The 25654-nt window shown below is 45.2% G+C and overlaps 1 pseudogene; it reads left to right on the top strand.

The window, feature by feature from the left end:
• The window catches only part of LOC139759925 (uncharacterized), a 104805-nt pseudogene extending 84900 nt beyond the window's left edge, over nt 1-19905 (top strand).
• Nucleotides 19906-25654: the final 5749 nt, after the last annotated feature.

The following is a 25654-nucleotide window of genomic DNA, read 5'->3' as shown; positions in this document are numbered from 1 at the left end:
ATCTCTCTTTCACTCTATATCTTTTTCTTTGACTACAGGTGACTGAATACATTCTTTACACTCTGTCTCACTGTGAATCTGTCTGTCTGTCTACGCTAAAGCCCGTCTTCCCGTCCCTCCCCAACAGACAGAATGAGCCAGACACACGGAGCAGCAGGAGGCTGGAGTGTTAACTGGAGACGACAAAGGCTTAAGACCCCCAGAGCCACGCCCTTCCTCCTCATCTTCCTCGTGATGACGGTGACTGAAGGTGAGTAACACGGGAATATGAGGTTGAGGTATGAAGGTGAGGGTGTGAGTGATGAATCATACGTTTCTCCTTCTCATGATCAATGACGTGTTGTCATGACTGAGTGTACCAGAGACCATGAGGTGTCATGGAAATCTGTTCTCTCCTATAATCCTCATGATGCCCTTTGATATAAGGTGTGAGGAAAGAGCTGTAGCCGGTCAGAGGTGTATGCCTCATGCTTCTCATAATGTGAAAGATATCTGTGGTCACTTGTGCTCGTGGGATTATTAGAGGAATACTCGGAGAGGGGGAGGGGTCACTGAATTCGAGATTTAGGGATTGAGTGAGCTTGCAGGAGGGTGTAAGGCATGCACAGGATAGAGGGAATTGGAGCAGTGTGGTATACAGGGGGCGACGTGTCAATGCACTAACCCTGGGCCTTTGAAGCACCGACGGGAAACCATGGAAAGACCCGTGGGGCCTGGTTGTAGAGAGGGGGACTGTGGTTTGGACGGCAAGGGAGTGCATGTGACCCAATAAGACCCTGTCTTCACCTGTTCGTGATGCTACCTCACTAAAGCAGGAAATGGCGAGCCGGATATAAAAGAAAGGGTGTGTATATAACAAATGATGTTTTCCCCTGTAGTGTGAGCCTGATATACGACCTTTCCCAGGTGGCGTAGCGTGATCAAGATAGTTTACAGGAAGGAATTGGCGGAGGAAAACCTCCTCAATTGATGTACAAGACCAGTGGATCAGGTCATGGGCGCACCATGACGTGGATCAGGTCATGGGCGCGCCATGACGTGGGTCAAGTCATGGGCGCGCCTTAATGTGGATCAGGTCATGGGCGCGCCTTGATGTGGGTCAGGTCAGGGACAGTTGCCAACATAGCCAACAGTTCACACACACACAAAAAATGACAACACACACAGACACACACACACACACACACACACACACACACACACACACACACACACACCATCTGCCATCAGGGCCATCACTGTCTGTCACTATACTCACCATCATATTCATCCTTCTATCCTCACCATCACTTGCTTCTCTTCGCTCACGTAGTCACCTTCGTCCTCCGAATCTCACTTTCGTCTCATTATACTCATCCCACTCACCATCACATGGGAGTGTCGTCTTCATAGTCTCACTTTCAGATCCTTTAGTCATCTTCACTCACGGTTTCTCTGTCACTATCACTTCCCCTAGTAACAGGATAAGAACAGACGGACATTTTCTTTTTCCTCCTGTTAGTAGGATAAGCCCATTTTTTTCCCTTCCTTTTAACAGAAGCCAATTTTTCCCCATCGTGTTAACGGGATAAGACAGTTTTTCTCCCTCCTCTTAATAGGATAAGGCATTTTCCCCCTCCTGTTAACAGGATAAGACGTTTTTCCCCTCCTGTTAACAGGATAAGCCAATATTTCCCCTCCTGTTAACAGGATAAGACGTTTTTCCCCTCCTGTTAACAGGATAAGCCAATATTTCCCCTCCTGTTAACAGGATAAGCCAATATTTCCCCTCCTGTTAACAGGATAAGACGTTTTTCCCCTCCTGTTAACAGGATAAGCCAATATTTCCCCTCCTGTTAACAGGATAAGACGTCTTTCCCCTCCTGTTAACAGGATAAGCCAATATTTCCCCCTCTTATCAACAGGATAAGCCAATTGCCTCCCATCTATTAACAGGATAGACCAATTTTTCCCATCTGTTAACAGGATAGGAAAAAAAATCTTTTTTTTTCCCCTCCCGGCGATAGGATAAGACCAATTTTTTTCCCCTCCCTGGTGATAGGATCAACCAGACATTTCCCCCTCCCCCATCTCCCCCTCCCACCCACTCCCTCCCCCTCCTTCCCCTCACTATATTGATGACTCTCATAGGCAGGCAACTTCATCCCTTAAAAGTTCATCCAGGCGAATTAATTTTTCATTCAGATCATTACGTTTCTGCCGGCCCATTCAGGCCTGGCGTTAAGGGCCATTTTGTTGCGCGTCCTCCGACGGGGTAGTCGGCCCTATGGCCCAGCTAGGGCGCGAATGGAAGGTCCCTGGAACGACTGAAAAAAAAGAATAATAATAAATAAAAGATGGCCGGATGTCGGAAGCCACTGAATATTTCTTGTTTATTATTCACTCCAGGAAGCTAAAGGTCGTATATATTTACGTATGCAGGAAGTAGAAGAGCCAATGAATTATTCTGTTTCTAGACTGAACGTTTATCCAGTGACCAGGGAATATCATCTCTCGAAATGCCAACAGGAGAATCGAGTTCCGCTGAACTGAACAGCCTGAGAGACGGCGGGTCTGGGTGCCTGTGAAACAACATGCCAGTCAATCAACACAGTAAAGTGGAGGCCACTGAATCATACATGGCAGGACCTAAAACCAATGAAAACATGTGAAGTAGAACCTGAAACGCCTGAAACATAAGTTCCAGAACCTGAAAATACTGAAACTTGTGTGGCATAAACAGAAACCCATCAAACACGTATGGCATAAGTAGAAACCACTGAAATATGTATGGCGTAAATGGAAAACATTGAAACTTGTATGGTATAAGTAGAAACCATTGAAATATGTATGACATAAGTAGAAACCATTGAAAGATGTATGTCATAACTAGAAACTATTGAAACAAGGGGGGCGGGGGTCATCACCCATTAAGGACGCCGAAACCACTGGCCAGAACACTTCCAAATCAGAGAACAGCTCGTTCAAAAGGTCCTCCATACCAGAGATTCAGAGACCAGTTACCTATACACATATATTGTGAAAGACGTATGGTACAGGGGTTTAGTAGAGATGTATAGTACTAGTGTATGGTACAGCTGTATAGAACATTTAAGTGGTACAGTCGTATGGTACAGCTGTATGGCACAGGTGAGTGGTACAGTCTTATGGTACAGCTGTATGGTACAGGTGAGTGATACAGTCGTATGGTACAGCTGTATGGTACAGGTGAGTGATACAGTCGTATGGTACAGCTGTATGGCACAGGTGAGTGATACAGTCGTATTGTACAGCTGTATGATACAGGTGAGTAGGGGATCATACAGTGAAGACATACGACTGATGGAGAGAGAGAAGGGGGGGGGAGGAGGCGACTGTTGGAGATGAGAGATAACTGGTGGTGATGGTTGGAGGGGGACGTGAGAGTGTGAAGGAAGGAGTTGCGTGGGAAGGAAGGGGTCTGATGGTTTATGGAGAAGAACTTGCAGATGGGGAGAAATTAGCTGAGGGGGTGGGGAAGGGTGAGGGAAAGTACAGTGGGGGAAGAAAGTGCCAACGTAGAAGAAAAGAGACTGTGTGAAAGTGGAGAAAGTGAATGTTGTTTAGTAAGAGAGGAGAATGGTGAAAGTGAGAGAAAGTGTGAGGGGAGGTTAAGGTGGGAGGGAGGGACGAGTGATAGAGAATGGGAGGTGGTTGATGGTGAAGGAAGGGGGAGAGAGAGGGTTTGGTGGGGGAATGGAGGGCGGGGGCAGGAAACACTTGCGGAAGAGGAAATGGTATAATGATGGAGAGGCGTAAGGTAAGGGGGAGGGGAGGCAGGAAGAGAGAGAGAGAGAGAGAGAGAGAGAGAGAGAGAGAGAGAGAGAGTGTGTGTGTGTGTGTGTGTGTGTGTGTGTGTGTGTGTGTGTGTATGTGTGTGTTTATAACCCTTGGTTATCACAGTCACCAGTCTCGCCATCTTTACTCGATTCTCTTATCTGTAAACTATTTATCTGTTGCGCAAAGATCGAGAGTTAAGGGAGGGAGTGGGAAGAAGGCTGGGGCCCACCACATAGGCTCCGTCTCTCGGGGCAACGTTGGGTTTCAAAGCAAAACCAATTATCTTCATCAACCAGGAAAGATTTGACTCCCTTCAATATCAGATAGGGTCTCCTCTCTCTCTCTCTCTCTCTCTCTCTCTCTCTCTCTCTCTCTCTCTCTCTCTCTCTCTCTAGAGAGCTAACGATGAACTGACGTCCACTGCAAGAGGGGAGAGATAAGAGATAATAGCTTGTAAAAAGAAGATGAGAGATATCGAAGAAAGAATGAAGAGGCCACAAGTCACAGACCCTCAGGGGTAACGAATAATCATTTCCCTCCAGGTTGGTCGTCCAGAAGCTTGGGCTGGTGAGCTGGGCTGTTGGGTGGGTTGGGTTGGGTTATTGAGGACACCTTGATGGAGTGCCATCGACCAAATTCGCACTAAAGAATTAACTCAAAAGACTTTCGATTCCGGGAACAATAAACTGAGTGGAACACTCCTGGGGAGGCACAGACCTCCACCGAACTCCCTTGAGACAAAGAACTCGAACTACAGAAGTGAGGGGTCTCTGAGGCACAGACAGAGCTATGCCAACTAGGTCTATGACAATGCTTTAAGAACAGTTGTTGGGCTTTATCGACACAGGACCTTTGAGGAGAGTGAATGAGACCTCTGGCCGAAGGTGGAGTAGAGAACCTACGTCCCAATTCCACCTAAGGACTCCAGATAATCTGAAGAGAATTGAACCTCTTTGGCTTCTTCCAGCCGGGCAGTGAGTGCGTATACTGCCTTCAGAATTATCCCGAACGCCTTAAGACGACGGTGTTTTCAGGTGTCCTTTACGACTGTTGGTTATGAATCATCACTAACGACCTTACTGGCAGTTGATAGGTCTAGACTTCAAATAATCCACTGGCCAAAGAAGCTCTCAGATCCTCTTCCAGAACTGACGAAGAATCGAAGTTCATGAGGTTTCTTCACGGAGTCTCAGAAGCCAGTCTGTCATCCAGCGGGTGCTGATGGAGGGGTCACTGCTGGTGGCTTGCTGGTGCCTGGAACTGTTTGTCTGTGGCCACGTCGCCTTGAAGGAGCTAACACAGCTGTGCTGGACGACCTTAGCACGGCAGGTGGGCTGATGGAACCAGACCATCAGCCACTCGCTGCCAACGTAGGCCAGGGAACGTAAAGGAAAAAAAAAAAAAAAGAATTTTTCTTGTTTTTAAATTCTTTTGTGTACATTTGATGTACGTCAGCATGATGTACTTAAGTAGTCTTTCTTCTTCTTCTTCTTCTTCTTCTTCTTCTTCTTCTTCTTCTTCTTCTTCTTCTTCTTCTTCCTCCTCCGTTCTTTCTTTCTTTTTTTGACGAATCTAGAATGATGCACGAGGAAGACTTGTGAGGTATTTTGGTCCAGGGACGGGAAACAGAAAGAAGGCGCTTTAACAAGGCTTGTGTTTGGGGGAACGTGTTGTGGCCGCTGAGTGAGGTTGTCGTGTTGACCAATGGCTCCCAGCTGAATGGTACGCGTATATATATATATATATATATATATATATATATATATATATATATATATATATATATATATATATATATATATAAAGTAATCTTACGTCATGACAGGAATAGTTTAGTCTTGTAGGCAACAGTGAATTTAATTGCCCACTGGAGAAACTTCACAGGTGGCAAGAAACAGGTGGAAGCAATTTACTCATATCAGCTGGTGTTCTCGTGTCGTCTGGGGATGACTGCGAACGACTGTTACGATACCAACGTGTGGAACTGACTGGTTGGTGATATGGAAGTGACTGGCTGGTGATACCTTGTGGAACTGGCTGGGGTGTCAGTGAATAGGAACAGTTTTATAATCTATGATAAGTGTAAAAACTGTATTGGCTAAAGAGGAGACGAAACCAATGTAATCAAAAAAGTAAAAACAATAATCTCACGTCCTGGATTTTTCTTTGAGTCAAATAACGAGAGAATTGGATAAAGAATTTATCATACAATAAGAAAGGAATTTTCGTATCAAAACTTCACAAAAGTACAATCTTGTGGTCTGTATAACCCATGAAGGCTTTTGTTGGTTCTGGAAATGTAAAGATGAATAGATACGAATTATTGGACGTTTTGATTTAGATCCACACATATTAGAAGTGGAGAGATTGTTTCCTGCCATCTAACGTCCAAAAGAATGAATTGATTGCTTATATATATATATATATATATATATATATATATATATATATATATATATATATATATATATATATATATATATATTTATATATTTAGAATAATTGCCTTATCACTATGGCAACGAAGGGGGTCATTGTGATATCTTAAAACAGTAAAGATAATATTATCTTCCAATAATGCGCCCATCTTAGGTGACTGAAAAGTGTCAAAATTCTAAAAAGAATGTAAATTTCAGAATTCACTTCATTTTCTTTTTTCTTGTTGATTTCGTTGTTAGAAAATGGCACGCCAGGGGAAGATTACAGATGAAGATAGGGAAAAGGATGGCACTCAGGAAATCAATGTTTGAGAAGCCAAAAAAAAAAGAAATGGGGGAGAGAAAATGGGTGGGAGAGGGTTTGAAAGGGGAGGGTGATAGGAAAGGGGGGGAAGGGAATGATTAGAAAGAAATGGGATGAGATCATATTGTGTCTGAGTGGGGAAAGAAGAGGAGGAGGGCAGGATATGGTGGTGGTTTTGGAGGGGAAAGGACACGAAGTTTGGAGGAGAAGGATTGAGAACATGATCCTCTCTCTCTCTCTCTCTCTCTCTCTCTCTCTCTCTCTCTCTCTCTCTCTCTCTCTCTCTCTCTCTCTCTCTCTCTCTCTCTCTCGACGACGCGCCCTAACTCAGGGCGCGTCGTCTAACAACATACCTCGCAATCATCCGTTCTAACTAACAAACTAACTCAAGTCTAACAGACGACAAACCATTCTAACGTGTCGACAGTTAGTGTTAGAGTCTCCAACGCTAACGCTGAATCCCCCGGCACTAACACTGCCCCTCTGACACTTGAAACACCACCACCCCAACACTAACATTGTCCCTCCAACGCTTTCACTTTCGCTCCAACACTAACACCGCCTCTACAACACCAACACAGACCCTCCAACACCAGCGCTGACCCTCCAACACCTACTCTGACCCTCCAACACCTACACTGACCCTCCAGCACCTACAATGACCCTCCAACACCAACACTGACCCTCCAACACCTACACTGACCCTCCAACACCTACAATGACCCTCCAACACCAACACTGACCCTCCAACACCTACACTGACCCTCCAGCACCTACAATGACTCTCCAACACCAACACTGACCCTCCAGCACCAACGCTGACCCTCCAACACCAACACAGACCCTCCAGCACCAACACAGACCCTCTAACCCCAGCACAGGCCCTCCAACACCAACGCTGACCCTCCAACACCAACACAGACCACCCTCCAACACCAACACAGACCCCCCCAACACTCCTAAGGCATGTCCAAGGCTGTCCCTACCTTTCCCTAGTATGGACAAAAAAGTTTTACACGAAAGAATTGTGTAGTTTTTTCATACTGGGAAAAAAAGAGGGGAGAAAAATTCAAGGGGCCAATCAGAGGCCAGATCAGAATGGAGGCCTGTGATTGGTGGAGAGCAATACACCGGCCTCTAATTCCCGTTTATAAGATTCCCGACGCACATTCCTGGACCCTCCTGCTTACAGTTCCAGCCGGGAATGGCTGGAATTCCAGGAATGACTGGAAAGGTTCTGAGCAACTTTGATCTCTTATTATGAAATTTTTCATACGAATTATTTTTTTTTTTTTTTAGACTTAGAAGGAGGAAGAAGGTCTCGTAGACGTGACCAGAATCTACCAGTCTACCAGACCATAGTCTACCTGGTTAGTCACAGTCTACCTGGTTTACAGTCAACCAGTCTGTATTCTACCTGATCTACAGTTTACTAGTATACCAATCTACGGTCTACCTGGCTACAGTATACCTGGCTGTCATCTACCTGGTTAAAGTCTACCTGGTTACACTCTACCTGGCCAAAGTCTACCAGGCCACAGTCTATCAGGCCACAGTCTACCTGACCACAGTCTACCAGGCTACCATCGTACGACGGTACGACCCTTGAGCACGACGGTGCGACCCTTGAGCACGACGGTACGACCCTTGAGCACGACGGTGCGACCCTTGAGCACCACGGTATACGACCCTTGAGCTCAGCGCTACGACCTTGGGTATAACTGGCTTGACCTTTGACCTTAAGCCATTGAAAACCTTGTAATAACCGGATTATCGTTATTTCGTTTAATGTACATGATAAATGATTCGAATACAACACAGTACACTACATAGGATGAAACGTACCACTCGATTCTGTTCTTCCTCTGTATTGTGCTGAACTCTGTGCATTTGTTTTCATGGAATAAATAAATGGATAAACATATACGAATATGTAAATAAAAATTTCTCTTTTTTTCAACTTTTTTTTTTTTAGAATTAAATCCAGAACTGTGACATTCATTGTAATTGCGTAGGCTGGTTTTTTTCTGTTACATGTAATTATAAGTGATATATGTATATGTATATATACATTTATGTGTGTGTGTGTGTGTGTGTGTGTGTGTGTTGTGATGTGATGTGAGCATGGCCTTCGGGAGGACCTGCCTGACGACCTTTCCTCCTGACGAAGGTGAGAGACATTGGTCATGGTGATGCCCTCCCTCCCCCGCCTTCCTGACGTGGTGTCTGACGATGAAGCCCAGGCGCCACTCGTGGGGGGCGGGGCCGGCTCCTCTCCTCTCTCCCTTCCTCCTCTCCCTCTCCTCTCCCTCCTCCTCTCCCTCTCCTCTCCCTCCTCCTCTCCCCCTCTCCTCTCCCTCTCCTCTCCCTCCTCCTCATTCCCTCCTCTCCCTCTCCTCTCCCCCTCCTCCTCTCCCTCTCCTCTCCCTCCTCCTCTCCCTTCCCTTCTCCTTCAGGAGTACAATTAGGGCCGTGCGTCCCGGTCCACCTTTCCAGCAGGCAGGACGCGTGACAAAAGGACGTCAGTAAGAGTCCTGTTAGCTGTGTGCTCTCTCTCTCTCTCTCTCTCTCTCTCTCTCTCTCTCTCTCTCTCTCTCTCTCTCTCTCTCTCTCTCTCTCTCTCTCTCTCTCTCGTCGTCTCCTGCCGGCCCCTCCAGGGAGGGGGGCCAGCCTCCTCTCAGGCCCTTAGCGTCGGGGGTAGATGATGTGGCCAGGCGTCTCCTCCTCCTCCTCCTCCTCGACCCTTCAGGACCAACCGATTCTTCCACCTCCTCCTCCTCCTCCTCCTCCTCCTCCTCCTCCCCTTCCCCTACATCCCTTTCCCCTCCCTCCCTCCCTCGCCCCTTTAGGGCCTGATCTCCCGACTTCCCCTCCCCTCCCCTCCCCCCCTCCCACCTTGAAACCCTTGTGGTCCTGGACAAGAGTTCCTACTTACACGTAAGTATGGCCCCTCCCGCGCCGCTGTCGACGACCGACGTCCCTTCTTGTCCTCGTTGCGACGCGTCGTACATCAGGGAGAGGCTCCCGCCTTCAGAAAGCCCCTCTCTTACTTCCCCTCACTCACACATACAACAGGCCTCTCACTCTCCCTGTACCCCTCTTTCTTTGCCCTCCCCTTACTTTCCTAATTAGGTGGTTAGGTGAGGGGAGAGAACCGTGAAGTGTGGCTAGGTGAGGGGGACAGAAGAAGACTTCTGGACAGAGATAGTAAGATGGAGGACCAGATGAATCACACAGGATCTCCAGGTGTGTGTGTGTGTGTGTGTGTGTGTGTGTGTGTGTGTGTGTGTGTGTGTGTGTGTAGGCTAATAGATTGTTTTCTCGGTGTAGCTCGATGAATGACAAGCTTTTTCTCGAGGTTCTGAGGCTTCGAGTGAACTGAGTGTGTTCTGTGTCTGTGTTGCCATCCAGATCTCAGGAATGTGTGGTAGATGATGTCTGTATTGTCTCATAGTTTCTACCATTATCAGTGTAATGATTATTATTATTATTATTATTATTATTATTATTATTATTATTATTATTATTATTATTATTATTATTATCATTATTATTATCACTGTCATTATGATCATGATTATCCATATTAAACACAGTCTACACCTGTGATAATCTCTCAGATGTTCTAACTCAACCTCGTCCACCTCTCTCTCTCTCTCTCTCTCTCTCTCTCTCTCTCTCTCTCTCTCTCTCTCTCTCTCTCTCTCTCTCTCTCTCTCTCTCTCTCTCTCTCTCTCTCTCTCTCTCTCCTCAGGCGCCCTTGGGATCGACTGCTTCAAGTGTGTGTCTGTGAACGGGGACAACCCCGGCTGTGAGGACCCCTTCCACAACAACTACACCGTTGGCATGTTGGAGAGTCCCTGTATGGCCGGACGCAAGGGCCGGGAAGGCCTCTTCCCGGCCACAGCCTGCATCAAGCTGGCCGGCAGATATGGTGAGTGAGGGAGGGAGAGACGGAGAGACAGAGACTGAGAGAGAGAGAGAGAGAGAGAGAGAGAGAGAGAGAGAGAGAGAGAGAGAGAGAGAGAGAGAGAGAGAGACTGAGAGGGAGAGAGAGACTGGGAATGATGAAAGAGTTAAGCGGAACAGACAAAATGCGAGCGGAGAAATACATGCCCAGAGAGACAGACAGACAGACAGACAGATAGACAGATAGACAGACATTCTTATATGTGACAGTGCTGTGAGAGACAGGGAGGGTAGACTGCATGAGAAGAGAAGGAAGGCTTGAAGAATTTACTCAGGGTAAAAACAGAGCAAACATTTTCCATTGGTTGTGACTGACCACCTTGTTTACATTGTACCAGCTGGTGGTGGCCAGGATCACTGTAAACATTGTCTCTAAACTAGATGGTGTTTCTTCACAGATGTTTACATGGGGGCGCTGATGTGCCAGAGGGAGTGGTGTGTGGGGGAGGAGCCATCTGCTTTACTATCCTGTCTCCATATATAGTGGTGGGTGGGGAGGAGCCTTCTACACTACTATCCTGTCTCCATCTATAGTAGTGGGTGGGGAGGAGCCTTCTACTGTACTATCCTGTCTCCATTATAGTGGTGGGTGGGGAGGAGCCTTCTACTGTACTATCCTGTCTCCATCTGTAGTGGTGGGTGGGGAGGAGCCTTCTACTGTACTATCCTGTCTCCATCTGTAGTAGTGGGTGGGGAGGAGCCTTCTACTGTACTATCCTGTCTCCATCTGTAGTAGTGGGTGGGGAGGAGCCTTCTACTGTACTATCCTGTCTCCATCTGTAGTAGTGGGTGGGGAGGAGCCTTCTACTGTACTATCCTGTCTCCATCTGTAGTAGTGGGTGGGGAGGAGCCTTCTACTGTACTATCCTGTCTCCATCTGTAGTAGTGGGTGGAGAGGAGCCTTCTACTGTACTATCCTCTCTCCATCTGTAGTGGTGGGTGGGGAAGAGCCTTCTACTGTACTATCCTGTCTCCATTTATAGTGGTGGGTGGGGAGGAGCCTTCTACTGTACTATCCTGTCTCCATCTGTAGTAGTGGGTGGGGAAGAGCCTTCTACTGTACTATCCTGTCTCCATCTACAGTAGTGGGTGGGGAGGAGCCTTCTACTGTACTATCCTGTCTCCATTATAGTGGTGGGTGGGGAGGAGCCTTCTACTGTACTATCCTGTCTCCATCTGTAGTGGTGGGTGGGGAGGAGCCTTCTACTGTACTATCCTGTCTCCATCTGTAGTAGTGGGTGGGGAGGAGCCTTCTACTGTACTATCCTGTCTCCATCTGTAGTAGTGGGTGTGGAGGAGCCTTCTACTGTACTATCCTGTCTCCATCTGTAGGAGTGGGTGGGGAGGAGCCTTCTACTGTACTATCCTGTCTCCATCTGTAGTAGTGGGTGGGGAGGAGCCTTCTACTGTACTATCCTGTCTCCATCTGTAGTAGTGGGTGGGGAGGAGCCTTCTACTGTACTATCCTGTCCTCATCTGTAGTAGTGGGTGGGGAGGAGCCTTCTACTGTACTATCCTGTCCTCATCTGCACAGATACTATTGTTGTCCTGCAGCAGACAACCTCATCACAGAGCTTCAGGTATTCTGTTACCTGACTTTTCCTTAAATGATCTCAGTGTTTACATCGTACCTGCTGCACACCGTGGACAACGTAAACAATGGCCTTGTTTACAGGTCAGCCAAGGGTGTACTGGTAGGCTTAATGGCTGTGTCTGACCGTTACTGTACTAAGGAACAAGGGTTCAATTCCTTGACAAGATTTGGTGTGTGTGTGTGTGTGTGTGTGTGTGTGTGTGTGTGTGTGTGTGTGTGTGTATCCCAGACTAAGCCAGGTGTCCATTTGTCGACCAGCCCCGAGGGAGGATGAACACGTGGGATGGGTGTGGGCAGACTGCCAACCCCAAGATTCGAACCCCATGAAGGTTCCGACCTCGGGGTTGGCTCACGTTGACTCATAGTCAGTAAAGCTAACCACTTCACCACGGTGTGTCTGTTCGCGTGTGTAGGTGCCAGCTGATTTGCATATATATGATCAATGTAAACCCTAAGTTTACCGTTGACAGAGCCCTCTGTTGCCCTACCTCTGGGCTTTAACGAAGCGTAAACACTGAGGAACTTCAGCTGAATACAGTATTATTTGCCCACATTATTTCCACTGTTTATCACCTTGTGTACACTCCTGAAGTGAACGAATTGTCAATGAGTTGCGTGTGTTGAAGAACGTTGTGAGCGAACAAACGCGTTTAGAAATAAAACTTTTCAGATATCTTATCTCTGTTATCTTTCTGAAGACTTTCTCGCCATCTCTGTTTTGGAGGGACTCGCCACTTCAGTCTTGCGCTTATCTTAAACGTTTATCATCGTCTCTTATCCTTATCGCCAACCATATACTCTATACTTGTACTAACAGTAAGTTATCTCGAATTCAAAGAATTTATAAGGTGAGGCTTTTACAGAATATAAGGATTTGTAGTTTATATTCTGTGTTAAACTCCTTCATTTTCGAACGTATTTCCAGACCAGTGTATATCTTTTTCTTTTCCCTTAAATATATTTACTCATGCTCGCCATAAAATATGATTTTCAATATTGTGATAATGATATTTAAGTTTATTGAAGGTGACGTGATAATATATACACTTGGGATCAAGTAGCATTATATGTATTCAGAATCACAGTCAATATGTTTTATTGAGTGTCATTTGTTAGGTGCTGGGTGTCGTATGTCAGGTGTTGAGTGTCACAGGACTAGTATTGAATGCCATTTGTCCAGTACTGAGTGTTATTTATAAGGTATTGAGTTTCATTTATAAAGTATTGAGTTTCATTTATAAGGTATTGAGTTTCATTTATAAGGTATTGAGTTTCATTTGTTTTCGAGTGTCATTTGTTTAGTCCCACATGTACAATCACAATCCATCCTCTCTTTAATCTCTTTACCCCCGCTGGATGGGTGGAAGGAGGTCGTTAGGCCAGGCGAACGACCATACACTAGTTCAGTAGTTTATCAATCATTGACGGTGGCGGTAGAGCGTATATACGCCCCTACCTCAAGGCAGTCTCGTAGTACAGAACACACGAGCGTATTTATGAAATCCGAATCAGACCATCGCCATGATATGCCGTGTCGGTAGGGTTATGGTATGTGTATATTTTCTCTGTATGATGAATGGTCTCGAACGTTAGCATAAAGCATGTCTGACCCGCTCGCCTGGCCTGACTTAAATCTTGACTTCGGATGCCACCCTGCCTGATGAGAGAGAGAGAGAGAGAGAGAGAGAGAGAGAGAGAGAGAGAGAGAGAGAGAGAGAGAGGTATTTCTACATGTTGAACAGTGTAAGGATCAAGGACGTGCATGGAACAGACTAAACATATTTCTTTTTTTTTTTCTTACAGTGAAGTTAACCCCAACCACTGTCTCTAATGACAGAACGAGTCATGAGAGGCAGTGGATGTAATGAGGAGTATGTAATTAGCTGCCAGTTTGATAATGACGGTGAGGGGGAGGGGGATGATGGGAAAAGGGGAGTTAGAGGATTGAGGTGAGGTATCTCGAGTTAAATCCTAAGTTAAGGAGAGTTAACAGATGTGTCCAGTGACCCCCATGAGATTATGTGAGGTAAGGAGTAGTTCATACCACTGCTCCTCCTGAGGGTAGGTTAAGACAAAGCCCTTTTACTTGTGGATTAGAGGAAGGAAGGAGGGATTGCCCCAGGTTGGGGAGGTGGTGGTGTTGGTGCATGGTACAGGCGTTGTTGGTCAACTGCTCAACAGCGTCACCTGTGGTGGTGTGGTGGTGGTGGTGGCGACGAGCATCGAACCCCCTTGTCCATTACAGACGACAATGGCCAGACACTGATTATCCGAGACTGCACTGTCGACTCTGGCTCCCTCACACTGGACACTGAGTTGGCCCGGATGTCCCACTGTGGGGCATTTGTCCTCTCCGGCAGGTAGGTGTCCTTTCCTAAGTCCTGGGATATCTGTATGTATGTGTGTGTGTGTGTGTGTGTGTGTAGGACATGCTAATGTTTCCTGATGGACATTTGGTTATGGATTCTTGCGCCTGTGGCTGGAACCGAAGGATGTGCCGCCGCTAGCCATGTAGAGACTCGTTTTATTATCATATTTACCCAAGCATGAGACTTGACAGCTCTCCATCGAGACACAAATTAGTAGCAGTCATTCTTGCCTCAATGATCGTATGCTGCTGGGTCCCAGTACCATCTGAAACTCGAAGGATATGATTGGTACTCGTGGCCTAACCATCTGGAGTAGTTGGCGATGTCTCCCGACCTCAGCGTACATCACCACCAACCAGCAGGCATACTCCTGACGTCCGGGGTCAACCATCCATCATCGTTGGCTGCGACACCTCTCTGTTGGTCGCGGTGTTCCGTGTCTACGAGGCCGGCCGCCAGATGTCACCTGTGGCGCTTGGCAGCGTCCGGCATTGTCGACGTCCAGGGGGTACGACTGACCCTCGTTAGATAGATACCAAGAGCTCGTTGACACCTCCTTGAAGACCCAGGGGTGTGTGTCTTCTGACCATCCCCCCCCTATTGAGGACCTTACTTTCGGACCACACGTGACCGGAATGTTTTGTAGCATCTGAATGTTTGTTTTAGGATATTGTTAATGGTGCTGTTGCCTCGTGAATATTTAGAAGAGTTTTTCTTTATTAAGGTCATGACGCTGGCTGGAGCCCCACGTAAGAGCATGGTTATGCTAGTCTAATTACTCTTGATGTAATCTTAGGTTCTAGTTAGGTCAGGTGTTCCTTATCACCGACCAGTGGAATGAACATTCCTTAGAGGTTATGGTAGAATAAGTCACTGCATTTGTTTCTCCCCCTCTCAGTTGACCCTTGTTTCCCGTGGTTCCTGCGTCACCTTGCATGAGCAGCATCCGGTACACTCCACGCCTCGTGAACAGATAGTGAGGGAGGGTTAGTTAGCCGTCACAACTCGTAAAGGTATAAGCGTATTTTTTTTTTTCCCTGGCAATCAACCGCCTCCCTGACGCTCGTAGATCGTCATCTTAGACCATAGAAACAATTAAGGAAGCCCCAGACACCATGATCGACGGGGGGCACCACCTGCCCGACTGTAGTCGAGGGACGACTCGATACATCAACTCGAGTTCCCCAACCACGTCCTCCCTCAAGGCGCCACTCTGCGACCGCTTGCGTTCTGTCCGGGGCAGCCGACCACACTGCTCTCTCTCTCTCTCTCTCTCTCTCTCTCTCTCTCTCTCTCTCTCTCTCTCTCTCTCTCTCTCTCTCTCTCTCTCTCTTCTCGTTGCCATTATAACTAGGAATGTCCCCACCAACCCATCAGCCCCAGGAGGGTTCTCGTGGGGTTGTGTCGCCCGTACGAGACGTACTGTTGCTGAGCCGTTTATTTTTTCAGAAGAATCGGGACAGAGCATAACGATCCGGTCGTGTGCCCTGGACAGCGGCACGCTAACCACGGACACCGAGATCATCCGGATGTCCCACTGCGGAGGATTCTACTTCCAGGATAAGTAAGGCAAGGTTGGCGAGCCTCATGATCCGGCCGTACACCCATCCAGCCTCACAACCACTCAATTTGGTTTCCTTATCGAACGGCGGGGAGTGGACGACATGAGATGTATATATGCGCCCGCCCCCCGTCCCCATCACTAAGGAGAGGGGAGGACATCTTCCTGGTGGTGATGTGTCAACATGAGGGAGGGATAAAGTACACTTGTTATCTGAACTGTGTGGCTGTTGGGTCCGTCGGCCAGTGAGTGAGGCTCATTCATCGTCCATGAGTGTCGTCCTGTCGCATTCATTCCTCTCACTTGACCCCTCAAGCTCATAGACGAAGAGGACGTCTTGATGATAATGTTATGGCCGGCTTATAGGTTACGCCAACACCCACTTCACGACCACCTCTCCCCCCACGCCTGCCCGCTCCACACTCACCCCGCCCGCCCGCCCCAACCCCCTCGCTAAAAGGACTTGTTGATGTTATAATTAGTCCATTTCATAATATGTCCCCCCCACCACCTCGTCCTCCCTCCACATCGTCCTCCTCCGCTCTCTGGCGCCAACCTCATCAAACCTCAGAACAGGTGTAACATGGTTGCGTCTCCCGCCCGTGCCTCTCTCTGCCCCCAACACACACACACACCGTGTCGCGCACCACCACCCGCCACCACCCACTCACCCCCTCAATCAGATGTCTTCCCCACGCACCCTGTAGCTACCTGCCGTGCACCTGGTGTGCTCTCTCGCTCTCTCTCTCTCACTCTCTGTCTCCCTCGCTGTGTGCTTCACGTCTCCCGAGAAAGACAATCGACAGACGTACCTGTTAGCGATGTCTTCACGACCTCCTGGCTGTGGTCCACACCTCTCTCTCTCTCTCTCTCTCTCTCTCTATATATATATATATATATATATATATATATTTGTTATGTGTGTTTTTTGGGCGTAACATCCACTTTCTACGCGAATTAGAGGGATATTCCTACAGTAATGTATTACTGTAATTTACTCTCACCTCTTTGTCTACAGTCAATATACAGATCCGTCATTGCGATAACCTTTGATAAGAATGAAGGAAGATATAGCATGAAGGGGGATGGATAAGAGTGGGTTAGAACTGTCTTAAAAGGTATTCTATTCCTCACGTGCCTCTCGACTATCTAACCTCATGACAGAGAAGGTAGTCTTCCAAGCGCTTTGTGATCCTTGATCATGTCTCGATGCTTGTGTGATCGCGCACGTCTTAAACGCACAGCCACTGTTCTCTCTCGCTTGAACTTGAACTGCTTGGTGTTGGGCTGTCTCTCCCCTCACATGTTGTTCTCTGTGTTCTCGTGTGTTCTGTGTTGCACGTGCATGACTAGAGGTAGATGAAGCATGTTATTGTACTGTTTTATTTTCTTCTTCTTCCTCATCAACAGATAGATAAAGAGGAGCTGAAGAGAAGAGGTGTTTATAATTGATCTCTCTCTTAACTACCCGTGACCCCAGGTTGACCCCAGACTTGCCCTGATACCTTGTGATTATCGAGATTATCCCGTAATGAGTGTTGGTGTCCATTAATAGCCAATGAGTGACCTCGTGTGACCTCTTTTGAACTGTACGTTGAAGAACATGTGAACCTGAACATGTGAACCTGAATGACCTCTTGTGTGATAATGGTGACCTTTGATGACCTTCTGGTAAGCCTGATTGACCTCTGATTCAATTCTAGTGAGGCGTGACCCCTTTATAACGGTCTGATGACCTTTGCTAATAAGTCCTGGCGACGACCTTACTTGACCAGTTACTGTGCTCGAATCATCCGTTGGGTCAACACGAGTCGCCACATAGCTGTAGTTTCAACCTTATGCAACTCAGCTTTACCTAAGATCATCCTGGCATTGGTTTCAATGAAACTCTAGACGCAAACTGGGAGAAACTCTGTGTTCGGTGTGGGAAAAACTCGTAAACTTAGACCCGAGCAACTTTAAAGTTTACCTCAGAGAAGCTTAGAATTCAACCTGGGGAAACTAATTTCGAAGTAGTTATGAACTTAAGCTCAAATAACGCTTCGAATGAGACTGCTTCACTGTAGTTCGAACTAAGTATTATGTAAGAGTTCAGGGTTCATTTCGGCCCACATTAGAAGTCGTTCTCTTTGGCCCTGATTGGGTTATTATGCAGTCATGACGCAGCCAGAGCTCTTTGGAGTCGTTTCTGGGGGGGGGGGGGGGGGGGGGGTATTCCTGGGGTCGTATTGGGTTTATTCTGGGTTATGCAAAGGTCACTCAGGGGTTGATATGATGGGGGTTATGCAGTCTGGGGATCATGCTGGTCATCCTGAGGGCATTTTTTAAGGGGGGGGTCATCATAGGGTCAATCTAAGGTCATTCTGTGGGTAATTCTGAGGTCATTCTGGCGTTAAAGGGGAATAATTCCGTGTCTTTTTTTTTTTAATTATTTCAGGTCACAACACAACCTTCTTAAAGGTCACCTTTACAGACCCTGGAATTAAACGACTTTTCGTAGTAGAATCAAACCAGGATTTTCGATGAACGTTTAAAATTCATATACTTATTTGTTTCAACGAAAATAACATTATTTTCTTTAGTCCTTAGAGGTCAACGTACAGGTATGTCAGCAGTTCCTCTCTGTCATTTCCCAGTGTCATGTGTACAGGAATTCATCAACAGTAAATGGAATTTAGATTTTATTGATATCATGTAATTTGTTTCCAATATTGGATATTCGTCATTGATGGAGCTCCAATGTGGCATCTTTATCAATTTGATCTTCAGAATATTTTTGTATAGAGACTTTGAATATCATCATCTTTACTTGGCTTCATCTTATAGATTATGAGATATTTTGAGGTAGCCATTGATGGAGGATTTGATCTTCGTTTTCATTCCTTAATATCCAGAAATGGTCAGTGATTAAGCACCTGAGCCTATACCTATCCTGATACAATGAGGGGAATCATACAAGCGTGTCTTGCTTACTTCTGATACCCAGGATAACCAAGGATGTGGCACCTTATCCTTCCTAGCACCTCATCCTAATACTCTTCCTTAATAAAGCCAATTGAGTTTCCTTATTTCCCTTATACGATCCTACGATCCTGCTGATCTCTCATTACTCTGAAGGAAGCTTATCCAATCCATGTCAAATCCTCTAAGGCTTCTCCTCATATCCTACAGTTTCCTTACTCTCCTCCATCCTACTTTGAGAAGGACATATAAACCATATCATCCTCTACCTCGACCCTATCACCTAAGGGGACTTCCATAGACTCGGAACTCTTCACATCAATGCAGCATCGGGTATCAGATCCTCCTCTACACAATAAAGGGATTTCCAGTCTCCAAATAGTTTCTGTTTTGATGTTCAGATTCAATTGTATAACCACCCTCATCCTTGCTCACCAAAAGGAAGAGGCTCCATTAGTCCTTATGGCCCCTTCCCGTGACGTAATGTGGTGTCCTCTCTCTCTCTCTCTCTCTCTCTCTCTCTCTCTCTCTCTCTCTCTCTCTCTCTCTCTCTCTCTCTCTCTCTCTCTCTCTCTCTCTCTCTCTCTCTCTCTGTCTCTGCCGCGAAACTCACTGCACGACCTTCTCTCCCTCAGGTACGTCAAGGGCTGCCTACAGAGTTGCGACGACTACGAGGGTTGCAACACGGCGCCTCCCTTCCATACACGCCTCCTTCAGCACGGTGGTGACGGCTCTCTTCCTCCTCCTATACCACTACCAGATATTGTAGCCTTTCCTGAAGACTTCCAGGACGCCCCGTCCAGCAGTGTCCTTCCTGGCTTGCTGGACTGCGTCTCGGAGGTGGCCACGTCCGGAAAGCAGTCAAGCCCTCGGTACATTTTCACAGTGGCACTCGAAAAGTATGCCACAGCACTCCGGATCTCCTGGTGTCAAGAGGACTCTCTCAGTGGGACCGGAAGACCACTGTAAAAATGTTTCAGTGGATACCGTCGCAAGTGGGAATTCCAGGTTCCTTAATCTTTGCTGTCTTGCGGATACTGGAAGCTCAGTGCCGCTGGTCCACCAGCCTGTACCCTGGAAGATGTCGGGCATCCTGTGGCACGTATTGATCTCTCGATGACTTCGGAGGATCACCTCGTAAATCCGCCTGCAGGAGGTATGGTCGTCCTCGGGTCATTGGGAGTTCTTGACAAACGTGTGCGATGACGCCTTCTCCTTCTGGCTCGCTCAAGGACGACTCCAGCAGTGCACGAGTGGGTGGCCTGTGGTCCTCGACGCATCCAGAGGTGTTCGACCTTGAAGAATAATGTCCTAAATTCACTAAGAAGATTAAGCTGATGAGGGAGAGATACCATAAAGATTAGCATCGTTCCAGCCCAAAGATAAAGGTGCTGGAAGGTCTTATAACCTGGAGCTGGAAGAAATGAATTGACGAATGAGAATTGGAACCTTTTGGCATGTGAATCTATCATCCTCCCTCGTGGAAGATCAATATATATTGCGATCTGAAGCTTTGAATCGTCGTGATCCGAGGGGGGTGAAGGACACAAGACCACAGAGAGAGACAATGAGGCATTATGACGTCACCTTCATGCTTGTTATGCTTTCTCTTGAAGAACCTGTGTAACACTTTAAAGTACATGCGGTACATGTTGGATGAAAGAGCTATGTGAGGGGTAGACCCACCTTCGATATGAGTAATTGAGTAATTAAGATTAACCTGTGTTTATAAATGACTTAAGGTAAGAATTAAAGTATATGTAAAATGATATATATATATATATATATATATATATATATATATATATATATATATATATATATATATATATATATATATATATATACTCGCAGTCCATCAGTATTTACAGGTGCGAGGAACCCGCAGTTATAACTAGAAAGTTGTTATCATATAATAGAAAACGACAACAACAAATATGAACCTTAGCGATGAATAATGTTCCATTTGATGTTATTTGTAAAGAAAGACCCTCAGTACGTTTTCCAGAGGGCAGTATAGACGTAGGGCACAGACCTTGTGCTGTTTTTGTCTTGACTTTCAGCAACTTTTTGGTGATGACACTACCTACCGTTGCTGTGGAAGTATGTACCCTTGCCTTGCTACAGGGGGGGTTTTTTAACCCGACACATTGTCTGCCAACATTATGAGAACAACATCGGTCGACCATGACCACGCATCACAACCCAACAATTTCCCATGGTCAATCGTCAGACACTTCAACAACTTTCGGCTGTCTGTGTCACAGTGTAACACACACACACACACACACACACACACACCCTGACCCACGACAACAACATTCCACTACAACGTCTTGTATATTTACAACCAGCTTTACCAACGCCAAACACCTTCCTGGAACCATTGACGTCTCTGTCTAACTTCTAATTCAAACGAAGTTAGAAATATTGATCTGAGTACTTAAGAGACCCATTCTAATTACCTGATAATATTGATCTGAGTACTTAAGAGACCCATTCTAATTACCTGACAAGATTTGGACTCTAATGTCCCCCTCCTGTATTATATCTGTCACTGGGGAACCACACTACAGTTTCAGTCTGTAACTTTGGAAACCTTGATGATGTCACGAGTGCAGTAATTTTTATACCATTTCCTCTGTGTCATCATCACACCCCCAGTCAATTATTGGTGCCACTATAGCAACATACATATACATATATATATGATATATAGAGATACTAATTTTTTCATTAGTTAGTTCTATAGATAGTTTCATAGATATATCTCTCCCCCCCCCCCCCCCCCCCCCCCGCCCCTGCCATGTCTATCAAGTATTCATATTGAAATAACCTCACAATCTCTACTGATGATTTTTGCCATCCCTTTTGTCCTCCCGTTGACCTTTTCTGACCTCATGTTGACCCCTTGATAATCTCAAGGGAACCATGAAATGCTTGTCCCAATTAGTAACGAAGTTAATGGTTTTCATGACTGATTGGAAACCCTCTAGCCAATCTCCGAACTTTGGCAACTCATGAGCCAATCGGGAACACCGACTTGGAGATTTGAATTCCAAGTCGGATACAAACTGGCCAATCATGACTCAGTTTGGATACGAGCTCCCACCTCATTGGTCGAACGCCCACCAATCATCATCCCGTAGCTAAACCCCCTCTCCCCTTCCCTCCCTCGCCACACAACAGATCTTCACAACGGTTCCCGTTTGCTCTCTGTTTGTTTACAGGGGATAATAAACAAGAGAGAGTCACAACGGGAAAATTTGAAGAAGAAGAAGAATTTTGTCTTTTATTTAAACATTTCCACTGATGAGAGGTCTCGGCCCTGAGATAATTTGGACCCCTTTATAGATTTGGTCACCTTTATCTCAGCCGACCGCCATTACCATCCACCCAACTGGAGCGGTGAAGGCTTGTCTCTTGACGAAGAAGAGAAAAAAAAAGAAAGTCTTTTCCTCAAGTCTGATGACGACGAGACGTAACCTGAGAATGGTGACTCATTACGTCTTCTTTTCAAACGTAAGTGTAGGGAACTGTTTGGTGGTGGCCCACTTGGAATAGCCTAACTCAGTGAACCACCTTCCCATTAGTGTAATGGGTCAGAAAAAAAAGAAGAAAAAACCAAACCATTGTCCTTTTTTGAGTCTGATAAATTAAACTAGTGTACGATGGCTTACACACTCTCTCTCTCTCTCTCTCTCTCTCTCTCTCTCTCTCTCTCTCTCTCTCTCTCTCTCTCTCTCTCTCTCTCTCTCTCTCTCTCTCTCTATCTCTCTATCTATCTATCTCTATCTATCTATCCATCTATCTACCTCTATATCTATTTATCTATCTATCTCTTTAGAGAGTTTTTCTCTTTATTTTTACGTTTAGTTTATTGTACTCGAAGGCAGAAGAATCTATGAATACTGCTTACAGGCTTATACAATTACTTGGTTCATATCATACAGCACTTGTGTGGCTGTATCATACAGCACTTGTGTGGCTGTATCATACAGCTCTTGTGTGGCTTGTACCAAGAAGCACTTTACGATGCTGTACTAAAAAGCACTTTACGATGCTGTAACTCTTAAGTATATTACAGTATGTTTGTACCTCTTTACTTCCCTTCCCTCCCCTTCCCCCCACCCCACAACCACCCACCCCCCATGGCTATAGCACTGTAGTATGCGTGATGGACTGTATCTTTGTCAACCTTACAGTACCCACGAGGATACAGTCTCTTCACCTGTAACTCTCGATAGCTTCTCGCTCGCTTACTCTAGTGGTTTATTACAGTGTGACTGTATGTGTGTGTGTGTGTGTGTGTGTATGTATGTGTGTACGCGCTCCGTTTTCTCGTATAATTTAAGTAACAATGCTTTATCTAGGCTTTTTTTAGACTCACATGGACACACAAGAAAAAAGAATATATATATATATATATATATATATATATATATATATATATATATATATATATATATATATATAAAGGTATATCTATGGTCCTTAATCTGCTTGTCCATATACTGTAGTTAGCATATATTAAATGCATTGGTAATAAGTATGATAGATTCACATAATCCATAGCCAAGCACTCAACAAAGGGTAGTTTCCCACGCTTTACCTGTAGCGCTTTTCTATTGTGTCTGAACTTCATATATTTTTACTTTGAAAATACAGGAAAATATATTTCGAATGTCTTTGATTTATTCCTATGTACGATTTGATTCTCTGTACCCCACTGGAGCCCCTAAGCATTTTAGGGTATAATGATTATATCTGTGGTATAATGGTTGTATGTTCAGAATAACATACTTTTTTTTTGTAACTTTTTTCACTTATGATGAAAAGTTCCTTGATAACTTTTTCAGTGATGATGAAAATGTTTTTTGATAGCGTCTTCACTACGAAAAATTATATTTCATAATGCCAACCTTTGAGTATGATTAGTGTGTCCTGAGTATGCTGAGGGTGGTCTGAGTATGATGGGAGTATATTCGAGTATGATGAGAGTATTTTGGATATAATGAGGATCTACTGAGTATGATGGAAACCTTTTATAAGACTTATTTTCATATGATGATCTCTCGAATAGGCTAAGAGCCTTTTAAAAGGATTTTATCAACTCTTTGAATATAACCCAAGCCATTGAGTATTATGTTCTAACACCTTAAGCATAATAAGTAACTTTATAGATAATGATACTTAGAATTAGTGAGTATCAAAGATACTTAAGTTTGATTAATCTATATATACCATTTACGACAAAGATTTCTCTTTTTACTTATAAACTGATAACTTCAAGAGATTCAAAGTGTAAGTATTTTGTAGTAGTAGATGGTTGGTGTATGTTAGTGTACTTAGAATAACAAGCAAATACGATCTCTGCATACTTATAAACCCTCTACAACTATAACAACAACAACAACAACAACAACAACAACAACAACAACAACAAAAATACATCGTAAGATTACTAAAATAAAACGATCATTTTTTTTTTTGGGGGAAAAGACAAATTATGAATATTTTATACTGAATAAATATCCCATGATAAGATCCCATCCCGGAGACCCACCCACCGACCGGGACCACCCCCCCTCCCCACACACACACACACACACACACACACACGCACAAAAACACACACACGAAACTTTGAAGTTCTTGGTGTCGGTGTTTACACTCACAACAGGAGCAGTAATATGTAGTAGATCCTCCTCCACCTCTCCCCCTCGGCTCAATGTTCAGTCTCTTAGAAGGTATTTAAAGGGGGTTAAACCCTCCCCCCCACTTCACCTTATATATAAACTCGGGCTGGAATGATAAACACGTCATGTAGGAATAGATTTTGGGGAGGGAGATGGGGTGGGGGTGGGGGGGTGGAGGGACAGCTTGGGGAGGGAGGGAGGGAGGGAGAGGGAGCGGGGAAGGAGGGAGGGGTGACTGGAATAGTATTTTTGGCTTCGAGTTTACTGATGTGTGATTTGTTTCTGGGTTCTCTCTCTCTCTCTCTCTCTCTCTCTCTCTCTCTCTCTCTCTCTCTCTCTCTCTCTCTCTCTCTGTATATATATATATATATATATATATATATATATATATATATATATATATATATATATATATATATATATATATATATATATATATATATATATATACATATATATATATATATATATATATATATATATATATATATATATATATATATATATATATATATATATATATATATATATTGCTACCTCCGTTTTCTTTCGTGTAACATTCAAACGTCTCCGCTGATCGTAGAAAGACCAGTATACATATATATGAATAAATACATCCCAGTTTATTTTCATCAATAAAAGCAGCTGTAGATATACTCGAACAATATCTATTTTCCGTGGTAATGCCACAGGGAACGTCATAATTATTCTCAAACCAGAAATATCTCGTAAAATTGAGTGTCGACTCCACCGCGTAAGGGTGGGCTGTAGACTGAAATTCTACTCAATAGATGGCGTTGGTTGCGTCGGCCAACCGAGAAAGACAACTAAGACCCGTAACTTCCGACGGAAATTAGCAAGTGTATACCACAATGTCGTTCTTAAATTCCCTGTAGTTTCCCAGTCTGTTTCAGTGCTTTACCGGAAAGAAGAGAGAGAGCACATAAAATTTCAGCGCGGC

This window comes from Panulirus ornatus, chromosome 34 (assembly GCF_036320965.1).
Source record: "Panulirus ornatus isolate Po-2019 chromosome 34, ASM3632096v1, whole genome shotgun sequence".
Lineage (NCBI taxonomy): Eukaryota > Metazoa > Arthropoda > Malacostraca > Decapoda > Palinuridae > Panulirus > Panulirus ornatus.
The sequence above is the reverse complement of the archived record's forward strand: the minus strand, read 5'-3'. Positions and strand labels throughout refer to the sequence as shown.